At 43.6% G+C, this 15,813-nt stretch overlaps 1 protein-coding gene across 1 annotated transcript in view; it reads right to left on the bottom strand.

Annotated features, from left to right (window-relative positions):
• Positions 1 to 15,813, bottom strand: part of LOC308164161 (TBC1 domain family member 15-like) — a gene marked incomplete at its 3' end in the record, with an annotated part of 95,991 nt that overhangs the window by 36,224 nt on the left and 43,954 nt on the right. The gene's annotated exons all lie outside the window — the stretch shown is intronic.

Genomic DNA, 15,813 nt, shown 5'->3' with positions numbered 1-15,813 from the left:
ATCTCCTCTTGCTCTTGTTGCAGGGAGCAGATAGCGTGCCGCTGGTAGGTTGTTCCTCTGCCGGTGCATCCTGCTGTTGCTCTGCTGAGCGTGTCGCTGATGAACATTTCAGGCCCTGGTTTGTAGATGACCGTCAGACTGTAGTTCTGTAAGGTCATGAGCATGCTCTGAAGCCTCTTGGGAGCGTTGAGGAGAGGTTTGCTGAAAATGGAGATTAGGGGCTTATGGTCTGTCTCCGCTGTGATCAGGTCGCGGCCATATAGATAGTAGTGAAACCTCTGACAGGCGAAGACAATGCTGAGACACTCTTTCTCAATCTGTGCGTAGTTCTTTTCTGTGGGGGTAAGAGCTCTCGAAGCAAACGCGATGGGCTGTCCTTCCTGCATGATGACAGAGACGTGTATCAAGTTCAGCCATGTAATATCAAAAGTGGAGGGAACAGGCACCTACACACGGGTCATGCAGAAACAACCAAACAAGTCGATAGCCGATGGCATCGATCTAAGTAGACCCGTAACATCCTCCTTTTCCAAGTGAACACAAACACCTTAGAACTTAGTGCAAAAATAACAAAAGTAATCTAGTGCAAAAATAACAAAAGTTTGTTCTTATATAAAATGTAACAACAGTCTCTGTTAACTTCTGTATTCTCTGTGTCTTTCCTTTTTCATTTTTTCCTTTTTTTTTTTATGGCAACAGCCCTATATAGTTTAGGTTACAAATTGAGTCTCACAGGTGGCTTAGACAGCCGTCCAGCCCTAGTGTATGCGCGTCCCTCAAATGGTGCTGTGCCAATTGGACTAGGTGAGGTCCTAGGTGTGAACCTGACCGGGCTCGGCTCGGCCACAGTTGGGGGAGCCTCTGCAGCGGTACTCTCTGGCACAGTATCATTCTCTTCGTAGGTCGGAGTAGCAGTCGGCTCGGCTACTCTGAGGTCCACCCTGTTGCGTCGATAGAGGGAGCCGTCGAAATCCACCAGGTACGATCTCGGTGCAACCCTGCGGAGGCAGGTCCCAGCCCTCCAGATGCCAGTGTTGTCACTAGGCAGAGGCTTCATTCGGACGGTTTCCCCGACTGCCAGCTCCGGCAGGTCCCGGGCGGACCGGCCATAGAAAGACTTGGCAAGCTGCCTCCTGTGGCGCAGCTTTTCAGTGACTCCTACCACAACGACTGGTTCCAGCAGCTTGTTTGTCACTGGAATAGAGGTCTTCAGCCGACGAGACATGAGACGTTGTGCCGGGCTGCTGTTCATGCTTTCGGTGGGAGTATTTCTCCAGTGTAGTATGGCCTTCCAGGGGTCGTCACATGCAGAAACAACGATGGCATCGATCTAAGTAGACCCGTAACAATCCCTTCCCTCTCTCTTCACCCGTCGCCCGTCCCTTTAATCCCGTAAGCGTATCCTAATCGAAAATGCAACATCATCAGCGACGACCTTGGGTTCTTGCATTTACTGCTGTTCTCTGGTTCATGTTCTTATACCAGTGCTCACTATAGAGTATTTTAAATGAACATTCGTAATGTAGTCTAGTCTCTGATGTTCATGGTCAACTAAATCAGGCTATTTTGTGAAACAAATAATGTTCCCGAGCAGCCTCGCATCTAATGCTAGCTTCGAACTATTGATAGCATAAACGTTGGTAAATGTCACAAACGACACAGTATTGGCAGGGGGAATATGGCAAGCCGTTTTAACATTAATTAGCTAAATTTGACTACCGTATTTTCCGGACTATAAGTCGCGCTTTTTTTCATAGTTTGGCTGGTCCTGCGACTTATAGTCAGGTGCGACTTATATATCAAAATATATATATATATATATATATATATATATATATATATATATATATATAATTTCATACTGACTGACATGAACCAAGGAGTAAACATTACCGTCTACAGCCGACAGAGGGCGCTCTGGGCCGCTCTGGGCTTGTGACAACTATATGCTGCTCCTATTCCCCTGAAGAAGTTATCTAAAACATTAGCTTGTTGAAGCTAAGCAAACGGTAGCTTGGTGAACTTGCTTACTGGTAACTTGCTTGTTGGACTCGCTGGCTTGTTATGTTAATTTAGCCTATTCAGCCTCCCAGGTATGTTCTTTATGCTATTGTGTTGCTGAATAACTGTTAATGTGTTATGTTAACATACTTCTATTCAGCCTGTTGTTCTGTGTTCTATTGTGTAGTTGAATAAACTTGCCTTTCCAGATTAAATGTCTGTTCTTGGTCTTGGATTTTGTGAAATATATTTCTAAATAAATGCGACTTATATATGTTTTTCCTCTTAATGTCGCATTTTTTGACTGATGCGACTTATAGTCCGGAAAATACGGTAGTCGTAATTCGATTTTTACTAGTCTAAATTTGTATTCAAGATATCTATAACGTCATTCTGACTAGTCAAAACGAGAGTTAGAGATATCTGTAATTCAGTTTTGACTAGTCAAAATTGAATTACAGATATCAGCAGTGATGTCACCGAAAACGACACTCAACTCGTCACACATCCTTAAATGACATTGCAGATATCTGTAATTCAGTTTTGACTAGTCAAAATAATAGTTGCAGATATCTCAAACGTCATTATGATTAGTCCGAATTGTATTGCATGACGATGCTCATGATGCGAGGTATCTCATGATATTGGTGGGACCAGCAAAGCATTTAATGAGTGTTGGCAGAAGCAATGGCGGTTGCTGTGGTGGATAGGATAGCGCGAAAATACCATGAAATAGAGAGAATATATCATCAAGGGATTTGTGGTGAACGTGAGATTCGTTCACTAGATGCTTGTACTAGAAATCTACAGCGCAGTAATTGAAGCTGCTCCAGCGTTTTCTGACAACAACAGACATATCTGAAACGTCATTTCGCCTAGTCTAAACTCTAATTTAAGATATCTGTAATAACATTTTGACTAGGCAGAATGAAAGTTAAAGATATCACCAATTTGAGATATCAATCATTAAAATGAATTTCAAGATATCTATAACTTTATAATAGATATCTACAATTAAATTACGATTATTCCTAATTCCAGTTTGAGATATCTACAACTTCATTCAAGATATCTTCAACTTAATTTAAGATATCTTTAAGGACAATGTAGATATCTTGAATTAATGGGAATTAAAGATATCTTGAACTGGAATTATGACTAGTCAGAATGAAACCGTAGATATCTGAAACTGTAATTACAACTAGTCATAATTCAGTTGCAGATATCGGCAATGTGAATAGCTGATATCTACAACTGAATTGTAGATATCTGTAATGACAAACCCCATACACTTGAATGGCAAAATAAATTTGAATCTTACTAGTCAAAATATAATTACAGATATCTAAAATGTGAGTTTTGATTAGTCAAAATATAATTAAAGATATCTTGAATTTGAGTTTTGACTAGGCAAAATGATGTTGCAGATATCAGTAATGAATATCCATTGTAGATAATACATGTTAAAACGGCTTGAATGAATGAATGAATGAATGAATGAATGAATGAATGGACTTTATTGTCATTGCTACAGTACAGGTACCAAACAACGAAATTTAGTGGGAAAGAAGGGGAGTCGAATTTTTATTGACAACGGATTTACATGCTGGAAAAACATGCAGCTAAAATGTTCAGGGAACATTTGGACAATAAGAGACACAACGGAGCTGTGGTCGCGTGGTCTAATTACAGGGCAATATGCACGGGGCAAAAATAATCTATTGCCTCCCAAATCACCACGAACAGAACGGCGGAGGTACGGGTAAACAGGGCACTTTTTTTTTAATGTTGCCACCCTCTATTTTTCGGTGAAATTACGTCTTTGTATTGAGCGCCAGTGCGTGTTGCATACGCGCGCGAAAAAAGAACACTCCGCCACTAATGTGAAAAATCCTGGAGGAAACACTGTCCGATGCATTATTGACGTTGCGAAATTTCGCAATATGCACTCTACATTCTAAATGCTTGACTTAGCAAAAGGTACAAACAAGTGAGAGCAATGAGAGGGGGTGCTAGCAACCAATGTTAGGGGGCCCCCTAGTGGCTGGGGCCCCCCCGCGGTGCGTCGCTTGCGGGCCCGTCCGCTACGCCACTGACACACACACACACACACACACACAACCATAAAAAAATCCAAGCCTCTTTTGTTGCAGCGTGAATCTAGTAGTCCCTGAACTGTCCTCACCCCTGACCTCTGACCCCACCTGACCCCACCTGACACCATCTGACACCATCTGACACCATCTGACACCATCTGACCCCACCTGCCTCCACCTTCCACCAATACAGCAGCCTCCACCCAGCCTCCGTGTTGGGAACACTAACACAGACGTCAGCCAACTTTTATACTCTGTTTAATTCATGCAGAGTTAAAAGGTAAAGTAGCATATCTGCAGTATTGATTCCCTCTTCTATGTTTTCTAATGATTTCCAGGGTAATAAAGTCGAGGACCCAGAGATGTGTGTGTGTGTGTTTTTGTGTGTGTGTGTGTGTTTTTGTGTGTGATTGTGTGTGTGTGTGGGGGGGGCCCAGAGGTTAATGGAATTTAATGCAATCGAAACCAAATTAAAAACCTGGCCCAGCGCTGAGGTTTTAATGCTGCATATGCAAATCACATGACTGACTGCAGAATAACCTACACACCTGTCTGTCTACCTGTTCACCTGTCTGTCTACCTCTCTACCTGTCTGTCTGTCTACCTGTCTGTCTGTCTACCTGTTCACCTGTCAGTCTGTCTGTCTACCTGTTCACCTGTCTGTCTGTCTACCTGTCTGTCTACCTGTTCACCTGTCTGTCTGTCTATCTGTCCGTCTACCTGTTCACCTGTCTGTCTACCTCTCTACCTGTCTGTCTTCCTGTCTGTCTGTCTGTCTACCTGTTCACCTGTCTGTCTGTCTGTCTGTCTACCTGTTCACCTGTCTGTCTGTCTACCTGTCTGTCTACCTGTTCACCTGTCTGTCTGCCTGTCTGTGTGTCTACCTGTTCACCTGTCTGTCTGTCTACCTGTCTGTCTACCTGTTCACATGTCTGTCTGTCTACCTGTCTGTCTACCTGTTCATCTGTCTGTCTACCTGTCTGTCTGTGTGTCTACCTGTTCACCTGTCTGTCTGTCTACCTGTTCACCTGTCTGTCTACCTGTCTCTCTGTCTACCTGTTCGTCTGTCTGTCTGTCTACCTGTTCACCTGTCTGTCTGTCTGTCTGTCTACCTGTCTGTCTACCTGTTCAACTGTCTGTCTACCTGTCTGTCTATCTACCTGTTCACCTGTCTGTCTACCTGTTCATCTATCTACCTGTCTGTATGTCTACCTGTTTACCTGTCTGTCTCCCTGTTTACCTGTCTGTCTATCAGTCTACCTGTTTACCTGTCTGTCTGTCTTCCTCAGTGATGTCATACTCATTGTGAGAGCACGCTAAAAAACGTTTTGGTTTGGCCGCTTTTCATCTCGAAAACTTTATTCCCTCCTACCTAGTTGATCATTACTAGGACTGACCATTTGTACGATTTTTACCGAATACTATTGCGTTACGGAGTGGATTACAGAGAGCTTGGCCGGCAGACTGCACCCAGCGGAGCCCAGGGGGCGCCAGAGAGGTCAGAGACAGGGTCAGGGCAGGGACAGGGTCAGGGCAGGGCAGAGTGGATTCAAGCAGTCCGGCATCTGTGTATGGGCCAGTACCTCCCACAGAGACAAACAAGTCAATAAACTGTCCGTCCATCTTGCCACGGCAAACAGTTGGCAGGGGAAGAAGCAGGGGAGGAGGCAGAGAAGGTTGGCAGCGGCAGTTGGCAGGGGCAGAGGCAGGAGCAGGGGGGCAAACATCATGGAAGGCGTTCTAGAGGGCACTTAGGCCCAGTCCAGGCTCTACAACGGGAAAACCACTTTGCCATACTGATGGATGATGGGGGGTTCCACCCCCCGGCTGACCACTTTTCTCCGCCTCTGGTACCTTCCTCCGCCTCTGGTACCTTCCTCCGCCTCTGGTGTCTCCCACCGTGCCCCCGTCGCATCCCCCCAAACCCCCCCTCGCCAATCCAAACCCCCCCCCCCCAAACCCACCATCCAGTCTCCTTCTCCTCAGCCCCCTGCCTCTCGTCCCTGCCCCTCCACAGTCAGCGCCCCCTCGTCCCCTTCTCCCCCCTGACTCAACCACCTCCACCTTTGTCATCGGCAGCCCTCCATTGTCAGAGACATAGAGAGCCAAAGAGGAGCCAGGCTTTGACATGCTGTAGAAAGTACCGCTGATCCATGCTCCGCAGGTCTCAATTCTAATTGAACACTGTTCATGTAAATGGATCTGGTAGTATTTTCTACAGGGTAATTTCAGGCATCATTACCTCAGGTGTGACTGTTCCATGTAATACGATGACAGATGCCGGTAGCCATCTCCAAGACCTATCCTTGGACTTGGATTTCTACCAAATGGACAGTGAAAAGCAAAAGGCTCCAGACAAAATTGTAATTTTAGAAACCCAACTCATATTTTAACTGTACCTCTGTATATTCCACCACAACCAGACATATCTTTATCTAACTTTGTTCTACTGTGTCGGAATGTCGGAACTCTCACTACTAAGACCATTACAATCAACGATTTTATCTCTGGAAAGAAATGAGAAAAAATGTAAATGTTCTGCACTCAAATAGGCAGGGTAAACGAGGGGGTGGAATTGCCACTATCTTCTCAAACAAATCTAGTTGTACTAGGGTCAGCTTTGGTGATTTCTTCTTGTTTGATTATATTGCCTTCACTCTGAAGGCTGAGCCAGCTATACTCCTAACATTATACCTCCCTCCTAAATCAAATCAAATCAAATCAAATTTTATTTGTATAGCGCATTTCTTACAAGATGCAACTCAATGCGCTTAAAAGTATGGGCAGGTTTTCTCTACCAGTTTTCGGAACTTTTGTCACTCATCATCACTAGTTATGATCGGATAATTGTAAATGGCGATTTCAATATCCATGTCAATAAGAAGACTGACGCCAAAGCCATAAAGTTCCTTCATATTTTAGACAGCCTAGAGTTAAAACAACATCTACCTCTACCCACAGGTAACACTCTTGATGTAGTCATCTCCAGAGGGATAAATGTCACTGATCCATTGGTGAACGATATTAACGTGTCTGATCATCATCGGGTATTTCTTTATGTTCTATTAAATGCCTTAACAAACCATCCTGAAACATATGGCACCTGGACAGGAGCGCAGAGGAGTAGTTTGCTGCACTAGCAGACTCCACAGACTCTTGGACTCTCATTTTAATCATTCTTTCATCTAAATGGTGGATGCCTTCAACAGTGAACTGAGTAACTCATGTAAAGACTAAAAAAAGGTCTTGTAGCAAAGTGACACCTTGGATGTACAAAAAAGCTGGTGACCTAAAATGATCCTGTCAGAAAGCTGAAAGAACAAGGAGGAGAACTAAGCTACAGGTTCACTGTGCCGTTCTAAAATAAAAGATTGCTACTTATCAAAAAACTATTCAAAGTGAGATAAGGGCCCACTTCTCTAAAATGATTACAGAGAACAGAGGAAACTCTAGGGTTTTGTTCTCCACCACTGATACTAAATCCAACCCCCTTTGACACGCTCTGCTTTGAAATGTGAAGAATTTGCAGGGTTCTTTAGGCAAGGCAAGTTTATTTGTATAGCATTTCATACAACAGGGGCAATTCAAAGTGCTTTACATATAGCATTAATACAGAAAAAGGAGGATAGTAAGAAAATAGAAATGACAAGAATAGATACATATATATAGAAAATAAATAGATAAACATTTAACAAGATAATAAGACAATGAATAAAACGAAATAGATAAAGTGTTATTACTGCAACTGCATTCAACCACTGTCCTTCCCGATATGGCGTGTGAGATTGCAGGTAATGCGTCTGTGTTTAGCCGCTATCTTGCGCGATACGGCATGTGAGATCGCAGTGTAAAATGACACGTTTGATACTGCATCTGTATTTAACCGCTATCCTGGCTGATACGGTGTGTGAGATCGCAGTGTAAAATGACACATTTGCAAACACATTTAGCCTAGATTTACAGTGAATATATAGCGCTTGGATTATGGATCATAAAACTCGTAACTCCTGCAGGTATAAGAAGTAAAAAGATAAAACGTTAATAAGATAATAGTTAATGGATAAGAGGCATAGATAGAGTGTTACGCCTAAACTCTCCACCGACCTTACCTCAGCGGTGCGTGTGGTTGGCGGAACTTTTGCTGGACTTTTTACAGTGTCGTCCCTACTGGAAGCATGTTTACTGCGGCTCTACTGTGTCTACTGAAGCTCTACTGCGTCTCTACTGCAGAGCTGCTACAGTCAGCCCTATCTTTGTATATTGAGTTTGCCTTTGATAATGGCCATCAATAATATAATGTTTCATTTCACTTCATTATAAATTGTTCTGGGTTCAGTCTCTGCTGTCATCCATCCTTAATGAGCAATTCGAAAAGTTAAACAGTTATAAACAGAACGCAGTCGTGCACACACAGACAGGGAGACACAGAGAGAAGCAAAGAGAACGGGTGTCTGTGTGTGTGTGTGTGTGTTTGTGTGTGTGTATGTGTGTGTGTGTGTGTGTGTGTGTGTGTGTGTGTGTGTGTATGTGTGTGTGTGTGTGTGAGAGAGAGAATGAGAAAGAGTAGTAGACAAATCATTCAGAGCATGAGCATTTTCAGGGGAATGTTATTGGTTTTAATATTTCGCAATCGTGCCAGCGACTGTCATTTTACGTAACACAATGTTGCCATGGCAAGAGAATACCGAACTACTGAACACAGAGAGAGAGAGAGTGAGAAATCACTGGAAAAATACTGCCCTTCACCTGATGTTCTTTTAACTTATTATCTTTTAACAGATGGAGACATTGAAACTGTAGTCTTTGTTGCTGGTAGATAATTTTCACGTCGGCCTCACAAGCTGGAAAATAGGCGACACTCCGACTTGATAGCGAGCACTGAAACAGTAGCTGTTGAAAAACGATACAATCTTCGCCGTTACAATTATACAAGGCATGCAGCTTTCAGAGAATCATACCCTGAGAAGTCATACCCTGAGACCCGTCGCAGAAAAATTGCAAGCTTAAAAGCTGGATATGGACATGCCAGTGGAATTATTAGCAGAACGTTATCTGAACGAGAGGGCAACTGGTGCATCTCTCTGGGCTGTCTGGGTTCTACAAGCATAACAAGCCATTTACCTCATTCATGTTTTGACTGAGAAGTTAGTTGTTATTTAAGTCACTATAATGTGCATGTGAAAAAATAGAACAGAAAATGTTAAACAAGAGCATGTGGGGAAAAAAAACACGAAATGTTAAATGAGATCTATGAGTGTCCCCTCATTCTTGCATGCGAATAGCCGCAATAGTCTGCCGCATTCCATTTAAAAGATGGGAATTAGTTTCAGCTTTGCTACTGCTATTTAGATGCAAGGTTGCAGCTTTGTGAATGAGTTAGGTCTGAATCGTCCTGCATTGGAAGAACTATATATGCTATGGCCGCGTTCGTAAATTCGCTCTGAGAGAGTCAGAGCGTCCACGTGACTGCCTCTAGTCCAATAAAATTACTTGGTTCCATGACGACGTTGAATCCAGTGTGCGCATTGACGAATTTACGAACGCGCCCTATATGTTCTAAACGGTATTTCCGTCCTCATATTTTCCACGGGCCCGATGGGAAGCTTTGGTGGGCCGCATTCGGCCCGCGGGCCGCCTGTTGGTGACCCATGGTCTAGGGCAGGGGTCGGGAACCTTTTTGACTGGGAGAGCCATAAAAGCCAAATATTTCTAAATGTATTTCATTGAGAGCCATGTAGTATTTTTAACATATAATAAATTAAATATGTCTTACTTTTAATGCGATTTCTGGTGCTGCATGGTTTTGCTGATGTCCTTGTAGTCTGGTTCATACGTGGTGAGGTTGAGCTTCATGCAGGCGTTGAGGCTTCCATCAGTTAAACGTGAGCGTAGGTTGGTCTTAATGTTCCTCATATGCGAGAATGACTGCTCACATACATATGTAGAGCTAAACATGGTCAATACGGCAATACTAACACGCTGCATTGTGTGGTATGTCACAGGAAGCTCGTTCCAAGTTTTCAGAATCAGCTGGTCTTCAGGTTGAAGTTTTTTCATTTCTGTCCACTTGTGTTCCCTCGCCAGCTCTGCTCGCTGTCGCGCAAGACTTTCCAACCCTCCATTAAGTGTCTTGAACTTACTCATCCACATGTCTGATGCCTTCAGGTCAGCAACTTCCAGCTCAAAGTCTCCCATAGAGACCCCAGGGATGCATGTCAGGTCGATTTTGTCCACTGCACACTCATGTGGATGAGTGATGAACTTGAAAAGACCAGTGCGCGCACAAAATTCTCCAAAACGTGCTTTGAATGACTGCAGGAGATTGGACGTAAAGCCAGCTAGCTGCTGGAGATCCAGATGTTGAGTGGAGTCACTTGCTAAGCATGCATCTCTAAATTGTTGCAGTGTTACAAAGTGCAGAAGACGACCTGTTTCAATGTCCCTGAGAAAGACTTCCAGCTTGCTTTCAAATGCAAACACTGCTTGTTGAAGGGATGAGATTGTATTTCCAATACCTTGCATTTTCACATTGAGCTGGTTCAGATGGCCTGTTATGTCCACGAGATAGTGAAACTGCAGGAGCCAGTCAGTGTTGTCTAGCTCAGGATGCTTGACGCCTTTCATTTGAAGAAAAGTCCGGATTTCACTCAGGCAAGCTGCAAAACGGCTGAGCACCTTTCCCCTTGACAACCAACGCACGTTGCTGTGTAAAAGCAGACTGGGATAATGATTCCCAACTTCTTCTAACAGAGCTTTAAACTGGCGATCATTTAAAGCTCGGGCAACAATTAAGTTGACCACTCGAATGACCAGCGACATCACCTCACCTAGCTCCTGGCCACACGTCTGAGCGCAAAGCGCCTCCTGGTGCAGGATGCAACGAAAACTTAGGATGGCTCTCTTTTCATGTTCACGGAGAAGCGCTACAAATCCTTTGTTCTTCCCCAACATACAGGGTGCACCATCAGTACAGACAGAAATAAGTTTATCCATCGGCAGTTTTTTTTCTTTAGCAAACTCCATGAAAGACGTGAATAAATCCTCTCCTCTGGTTGTCCCTTTCATTGGCAAAACAGCCAAGCTTTCCTCACGCAGTGTGTCACCTGCAGCATACCTGGCAAATATACTGAACTGAGATAGATGGCTAACATCTGTTGACTCATCTAACGCGAGAGAAAAGTATGTCACCGTCACCGTGACACCCACGCAGTTGCTGTTGACTCGTCTGCACTCTCCGCTGTAGCTCCTCGCATGCCTTTTTCCTGCTGTCCCCCGCTGGATATTTCGATGCAAATGAAGCATGATGCGTATCGAAGTGCCGCTTTATATTTGACCGTTTCATCGATGCAATTTTATCATTGCATATTAGACATACCGCAGATCCTGCGATCTCCACAAATGCAAATTCCTCTGTCCACGCAGCCTGGAATGCACGGTAATCATCGTCTTTTTTTCTTTTTGCCATCTTTCTCGTTACAAGGGTTGAAGCGTATAAGCTAGTTCACTATCTGATCAAATTGTTTTTTATTTATTCACCTTTACAACGACCTCTGACACTCTCGCGAGACATTGGTTCCCGACCCGACCCACGGGTCACGGGTCATGGGTCCCGTGAAGAGTCCCGTGAAATTTAACTTCAAAACTAATTTCTGTTTACTTTAAATAGGCAGTTAGGTAACGTTCTAAAAGCTGTCCGCTGGACGAGAATTCTACTGTACACAAACGGTCTTCATTAGATAAACCAATACATATAAACACTGTGTATGACAAAATATGGATTGACTGTTTTAACTTGTGTGAATAGTTGTTGTTACCACTCATACAATGTTTCAATATAATCCGTTTCACCATTCATTAATTATAAGTCCAGATGTGAGGTGTCCGTCGCGCTCAGAGCGTCCGATTCTATCAACTACATTTGGTCACGCTACGGCCGAAATGTGGTTTAATGTTGACCAATTTCGGAGGGGGGTCCCGATGACAGATCAATACAACCTAACTATCAGTTGGTTTCCAAGGGATATGTTCAGGCGCACAGCAAGTTTCACCAGCTTCCGGATTTTTTAAGCAGTCAAGAAAGGTAAGAAAGATTTTCCTATCGTTTTTCTTATATGAATTATTCTCCCTACATGAATAAAACATACCTGGTGATCAACTACAGCTAGCTGTGAACATTTGGATGTGTGGTGTGTTCTGACAGACTATTATTGGTGAAGCAATGTTAAGTTTAATTTGGGGTGTGACCGATGCTACAGCGCTAGCTGTGGTTTGCTGAGGAGAACGGTGGGGCGGGACTAGCATCTCGTTTCGTTGGAGGCGGAGATTCACCCAACGTTTAGATTTCAGTGAACCCCTCATGATAATGTTGCCAAACAATTTGTAATATTATTAGGAGACAGACAGAAATCTGACGAACATAATGTCAGGCTGACACAATACAGTCGTGTTAGCGAAGTGTTAGTCAACTTCCCAGCTGTCTCGTGTGTATGTGTTTGTGTATGTGTTTGTGTGTGTGTGTGTGTGTGTATGTGTATGTGTATGTGTATGTGTGTGTGTGTGTGTGTGTGTGTGTGTGTGTATGTGTGTGTATGTGTATGTGTATGTGTATGTGTATGTGTATGTGTATGTGTTTGTGTGTGTGTGTGTGTGCGTGTGTGTGTGTGTGTGTGTGCGTGTGTATGTGTGCATGTGTGCGTGCATGTGTGCGTGCATGTGTGCAGGGCACGCGCGCAAGAGAGGGGGGGCTGGGTGAACCTCTATCCAGTGTGGGCTATAGCAAAACATTGCTGAATTTCATACATATTTTATTACATCAGAAGACTATTATTGTGTGTAATTTCAATTCTTATCTTTCAGATACTTAGTTACATTGGAGACATCTGCCTGAAGCATTGTGACTGTGAGCTGTGACTTTCACTGCCTGTAAGAGAATATTCTTCAATACCTATTCTACCTGTGACTTTCAATAGGCCTACCTGTAACAGAGAAAATATGTAACGGATGCAGTTGAGTCCGCTATTGTTTTAATTTGAGTTCTCTTATCTTTCAGATCCTTTGCCCTTTGATGCAAAATGGCCTGTGCTGTAGGAGAAGAAGAAAGGTCTGTCTCAAACATCACCAACAGGACCGTTCTAGATTTGAGAAGAAAGCATGGAGGGATTACAGCAGAATTTTTAAAAGACATTAGGATGGAGACTCTAGAGTCACAGGCGTCAGACATGGCAGCTGCTACTGACGCAGCACTAAGAAAATGTGTCGAGGGGGCACATCAAGTCTTCAGTGGCCTGAAGAAAACAAAGAAGAAAGAGGGGGAGCTATCTGAATTTCTTGAGAAGGCATTCATTATCCCAAAGAAAAGAGAAATGGGTGGGACTGTAGACAAGACACTGTACATTCACCTCAAGGAGGACATGAGCCAAGTCAAGACAACTCTTTTAAATGTAGGCAAGGAAAATATTCAATTAGAGTCAGAGAACATTACATTACATGTCCAGTTGGATAATGTGGAGAACAAATTGAAGAAGGAAATGGAACACAATTCAGAAATCTGTGAATCATTTAAATCAAAACTGTTCATCCAAGAGGAAAAGGAAAAGCAACAAGTCAAACATAATACAAGCAAGGTGCGCAATCTAAATAAAAAGCTTAAGAAGAGAGACAGCCAAATAAAAGAGCTTCGAGAGAAAGTTGTCCATGAAGCTCAACAACATGTTGCCATGAAAGAAACAGCAGAAAGAGTCGAGGAGAGAGTTAAGAAAGCAGAAAAGAGAGCATGCAGCATGAAATCTAGTTTGGACAGTTGCAGAAAAAGACTGAAGAGAATGTCAGTCAAAGAAGTCAGAGAGGAGCAGAAAAGGGAAGACACAGAAAGGTTGCTAATAGAGGTGGAAAACAAACTGAAACAGCTAGACAAAGAAAAGCAGGAATTGGCTGAACTCAGCGCATTCATGGATGAGGATGTCATCACCACTTTTGAAGATGGCAAGTATAGAAATGAAATTAGAGAAGTCATCATAGAGTTATTAACAATGAATGTTTCCATGACAAAGGTTGATGGTGTCATCAGAACAGTCCTAAAAAAGTTGACTGGAAAGGATGTGCAGCAGTTGCCCAGTAAGTGGTTGAAGTCCCACCTGCTTGTGGAAGCCCGGAGTCTTGCTGACATGCAGTTAGCCGAAGCCATGCTCAGCAGCCAAGTCAGTGCAAGTGCTGGACACTGTCTTCATGGAGATGGAACCTCAAAGTTTCACAAGAACTATCAGGATTTTGAGGTCACACTTTCCAGTGGAGAATCAATGACACTAGGATTGCTAGAGCAGGCTGGAGGAGACACAAAGGCTACTTTGGATTCCTTCATGTTTAGGATCAAGGAGCTGGCGGGAGCAATAAAGAAAGGGACAAGAACTGAGAACATCGCAAAACTGATTGCCTCAATCAAGACAACAATGTCTGATCAGGGACCAATCAACCCAGGGTTCAACAGAGGATTGAGGATGTTGAGGGAAGATCTTCTCCCTGTTGCCATTGAGAAGTGGGACAGTTTAAGTGAAGAAAACAAAGCACAACTTGGGTCAATGTCAAATTTCTACTGCAAAATGCACCTTGTTGCAAACCTGGAGGAGGAAGCCAAGAAAGCCTTGAAGAGCTTTGAGGACGTCGTTGTGCAGGAGGGGAAGAACACCCACAGCTTCACCACCAATGAAGCAGGAGCAGTGCGTTTAGTCCGAACAGCATGCAAAGCATTCACCGTAAGAGGCTCTGATGAAGCGGGCATTCCACACCTTCTGGAGGCTCATCTAGCTCCTCTTAATAAAAAAAATCACATGGTGACTTTCATTGGCAACCGAGTAAACATCCTCTGCTACAATGCTGCTGCAGTGTACTTTCATAGAAACCACATCATCGACTTGATCCAGTCACTGCCGAACCCAAACCAGCTCCTGCGCTCCATTGTGGTAGATGTGCAAGGGAAGGCCCACTTCGCAGGTGTGAGAGCACTTGGCATCATAGATAAGATGGTTACAGGACCATTCTGGCGGCTCATCTCTCAAAAAGGCAAGAACATCCTCAGCCTAAACCACCATCTGTTGGATATGAAGATCCAGTTTGAGAGATGGAGCCGAGATGCAAGTCCACTCCTGGAAGCAGAAGCCCTATTCAACGAGGAAGTTGTTGAGGTCCACAAAGATGATCTGTACGAGGAACTCTTCAGTGAAAGTGGCGATGAAGAGTTTCAGGTGATTTTTTATATTGTGCATCTGTCAAATTTAAATATATTGAATGACAACTGTACATAGACCCTACTGTGTGTATGAGTACAAACATACTACACGCGTGTGAGCATGCATGCACAGTACAGTCACACTCATGAAACACTGTCACACTTGTACCCACACACAGTGAAAGATTATCCCATGAAACGCGTACATGGACTGATTGGTAAAAAAGAATTGCGAGAATTAAAAAAGAAATAAAAAAATATTTTGTAGGTTTTGACACTATCTGTTATGTGTAACTGCACATGTCAGGATGTAGCATGGTCATTCTGATATATTTGTATTTATTCCCCTCAGACCATGACACAGGAGGCCCTGGAGCTGATGATGTCTGGGATGCTTATTCTGTTGGAAAGGCAGGCTGCAGATCAGCTTCCAGGAGGAAAGTACTGGGATCCCTCAGAGGAGGTGAGGGCGCATGCTGGAAATGTGCCAACAAC

Source organism: Nansenia antarctica (genome assembly GCF_963989245.1).
Source record: "Nansenia antarctica genome assembly, chromosome: 8".
In the NCBI taxonomy this organism is placed as follows: Eukaryota; Metazoa; Chordata; class Actinopteri; order Argentiniformes; family Microstomatidae; genus Nansenia; species Nansenia antarctica.
This window is presented reverse-complemented; position numbering and strand designations above follow the sequence as displayed.